The sequence below is a fragment of the Euprymna scolopes genome, chromosome 34, assembly GCF_053919585.1.
Source record: "Euprymna scolopes isolate OS-2025 chromosome 34, ASM5391958v1, whole genome shotgun sequence".
In the NCBI taxonomy this organism is placed as follows: Eukaryota; Metazoa; Mollusca; class Cephalopoda; order Sepiida; family Sepiolidae; genus Euprymna; species Euprymna scolopes.
Window position 1 is genome coordinate 36,019,619 of NC_136515.1, and position 4,301 is coordinate 36,023,919.

The following is a 4,301-nucleotide window of genomic DNA, read 5'->3' on the forward strand; positions in this document are numbered from 1 at the left end:
AAGTACCTAATCCATTCGGCCACCGTTAACCGCGAGAAATATTGTTGAAATTTAAACTTACTTTTTAAATGCTTTTTAATATCTAATCATTATATGATGATCGGCGCATAAGAGCTAAATTGACCGACTTTATTTCAACAGAAAGTGCTTAATGATAAGAAACAAGTTTCATAAAAGGGCTGACATAATTATTTACTATAATAATTATTAAATATTTACAGACACTAGTGTTTCATCCTTTCGGGAATCATCAGTGCATATATATATATATATATATATATATATATATATATATATATATATATATATATATATATATATATATATATAGCAGAACTGGTAAATAGTGAAAACTTGAAGAAGGTGCTCAATACTGTTGCAGAGCAAATATATATATATATATATATATATATTTATTTTATTACCATTTTATCTGTTTATTTACACACGTTTTCGCTACCGAATCGTATTAACGATCCAGTAACTTCATCAGACTTGGACAGAAATGGTTATTATGATTTGAAAATACGATTTTAGAAGAAGACGATTTAAAAAAAGGGGGAATCTCCATTTAAATCCGGCAACATTTGATTTTTAAGATTTAAAGAAGAGAAAGAAAAAAGGGAGAAAAGGGGGGGGTGAGGTTGAAATAAAGAAAACTTTTAAGGACCACAGAATTATATAATAGCTAAATATAGACCATATTTTAACACAATGAATTAAAAAAAAAAGAAGTGAAAGAACCAGCTAACCGGTTTTGTACCATCGCTCAACTGTACTAAATCGACAGATATAATTATATATATATATTTATGGTGCTAGTGCAGAGAGTGATTCGGGCTATTTTTTAAATCGTATTTCCAAGTTGAATTAAAGTTTTATGATATGTTTTTTTTTAATTCAATTGTAAGGTTGAAGTATAGAATAGGTAAAAAAAAACACCCCCCTCCCCATGTTAAGAATATTTTTTCCTGTAGAAATACTTATACGAAATATTTTTTTCCTGTAGAAATACTTATGCGAAATATTTTTTTCCTGTAGAAATACTTATGCGAAATATTTTTTCCTGTAGAAATACTTATGCGAAATATTTTTTTCCTGTAGAAATACTTATACGAAATATTTTTTTCCTGTAGAAATACTTATACGAAATATTTTTTTCCTGTAGAAATACTTATGCGAAATATTTTTTCCTGTAGAAATACTTATGCGAAATATTTTTTTCCTGTAGAAATACTTATGCGAAATATTTTTTTCCTGTAGAAATACTTATACGAAATATTTTTTTCCTGTAGAAATACTTATGCGAAATATTTTTTTCCTGTAGAAATACTTATGCGAAATATTTTTTTCCTGTAGAAATACTTATACGAAATATTTTTTCCTGTAGAAATACTTATACGAAATATTTTTTTCCTGTAGAAATACTTATACGAAATATTTTTTCCTGTAGAAATACTTATACGAAATATTTTTTTCCTGTAGAAATACTTATACGAAATATTTTTTTCCTGTAGAAATACTTATACGAAATATTTTTTCCTGTAGAAATACTTATACGAAATATTTTTTTCCTGTAGAAATACTTATACGAAATATTTTTTCCTGTAGAAATACTTATACGAAATATTTTTTTCCTGTAGAAATACTTATACGAAATATTTTTTCCTGTAGAAATACTTATACGAAATATTTTTTTCCTGTAGAAATACTTATGCGAAATATTTTTTTCCTGTAGAAATACTTATGCGAAATATTTTTTTCCTGTGGAAATACTTATACGAAATATTTTTTTCCTGTAGAAATACTTATACGAAATATTTTTTTCCTGTAGAAATACTTATGCGAAATATTTTTTCCTGTAGAAATACTTATGCGAAATATTTTTTTCCTGTAGAAATACTTATGCGAAATATTTTTTTCCTGTAGAAATACTTATGCGAAATATTTTTTTCTGGTAGAAATATTTATACGAAATATTTTTTTCCTGTAGAAATACTTATGGGAAATATTTTTTTCCTGTAGAAATACTTATGCGAAATATTTTTTTCCTGTAGAAATACTTATGCGAAATATTTTTTTCCTGTAGAAATACTTATGCGAAATATTTTTTTCCTGTAGAAATACTTATGCGAAATATTTTTTCCTGTAGAAATACTTATGCGAAATATTTTTTTCCTGTAGAAATACTTATGCGAAATATTTTTTTCCTGTAGAAATACTTATACGAAATATTTTTTTCCTGTAGAAATACTAATGCGAAATATTTTTTTCTGGTAGAAATATTTATGCGAAATATTTTTTTCCTGTAGAAATACTTATACGAAATATTTTTTTCCTGTAGAAATACTTATGCGAAATATTTTTTTCTGGTAGAACTATTTATACGAAATATTTTTTTCCTGTAGAAATACTTATGGGAAATATTTTTTTCCTGTAGAAATACTTATGCGAAATATTTTTTTCCTGTAGAAATACTTATGCGAAATATTTTTTTCCTGTAGAAATACTTATGCGAAATATTTTTTTCCTGTAGAAATACTTATGCGAAATATTTTTTCCTGTAGAAATACTTATGCGAAATATTTTTTCCTGTAGAAATACTTATGCGAAATATTTTTTTCCTGTAGAAATACTTATACGAAATATTTTTTTCCTGTAGAAATACTTATGCGAAATATTTTTTCCTGTAGAAATACTTATGGGAAATATTTTTTTCCTGTAGAAATACTTATGCGAAATATTTTTTTCCTGTAGAAATACTTATACGAAATATTTTTTCCTGTAGAAATACTTATACGAAATATTTTTTTCCTGTAGAAATACTTATGCGAAATATTTTTTTCCTGTAGAAATACTTATGCGAAATATTTTTTTCCTGTAGAAATACTTATACGAAATATTTTTTTCCTGTAGAAATACTTATACGAAATATTTTTTTCCTGTAGAAATACTTATGCGAAATATTTTTTCCTGTAGAAATACTTATGCGAAATATTTTTTTCCTGTAGAAATACTTATGCGAAATATTTTTTTCCTGTAGAAATACTTATGCGAAATATTTTTTTCTGGTAGAAATATTTATACGAAATATTTTTTTCCTGTAGAAATACTTATGGGAAATATTTTTTTCCTGTAGAAATACTTATGGGAAATATTTTTTTTCCTGTAGAAATACTTATGCGAAATATATCTTTTTCCTGTAGAAATACTTATGCGAAATATTTTTTTCCTGTAGAAATACTTATGCGAAATATTTTTTCCTGTAGAAATACTTATGCGAAATATTTTTTTCCTGTAGAAATACTTATGCGAAATATTTTTTTCCTGTAGAAATACTTATGCGAAATATTTTTTTCCTGTAGAAATACTTATGCGAAATATTTTTTCCTGTAGAAATACTTATGCGAAATATTTTTTTCCTGTAGAAATACTTATGCGAAATATATTTTTCCTGTAGAAATATTTATACGAAATATTTTTTTCCTGTAGAAATACTTATACGAAATATGTTTTTCCTGTAGAAATACTTATACGAAATATTTTTTCCTGTAGAAATACTTATGCGAAATATTTTTTTCCTGTAGAAATACTTATGCGAAATATTTTTTCCTGTAGAAATACTTATACGAAATATTTTTTTCCTGTAGAAATACTTATGCGAAATATTTTTTCCTGTAGAAATACTTATGCGAAATATTTTTTCCTGTAGAAATACTTATGCGAAATATTTTTTTCCTGTAAAAATACTTATACGAAATATTTTTTTCCTGTAGAAATACTTATGCGAAATATTTTTTCCTGTAGAAATACTTATGCGAAATATTTTTTCCTGTAGAAATACTTATGCGAAATATTTTTTTCCTGTAGAAATACTTATGCGAATTTTTTTTTCCTATAGAAATACTTATACGAAATATTTTTTTCCTGTAAAAATACTTATGCGAAAGGGATAACGACGAAAAAAGAAAAATATATTCAGACATATATCCTTGAAAAGTTTTACAAAAAGCGCTCGGGTTCCATGACAAATCGTGATTTTTTGATTGACTTTTTAATCGAGTTATTTATTTTCTAACATCCGAATATGGTTCATTTCTTTTTCATCATTTTAACATTTCGCAATTCTAATATATATATATATATATATATATATATATATATATATATATATATATATATATTATCTATTCTCAATGTATTATGTCAGAGAAAACAAAGCTTTCTTATTCTTCATTCCCCCATATCTCACACAGCACAGATAACTCATACACCTGTCACTTTTTTCAACTAACCTTATT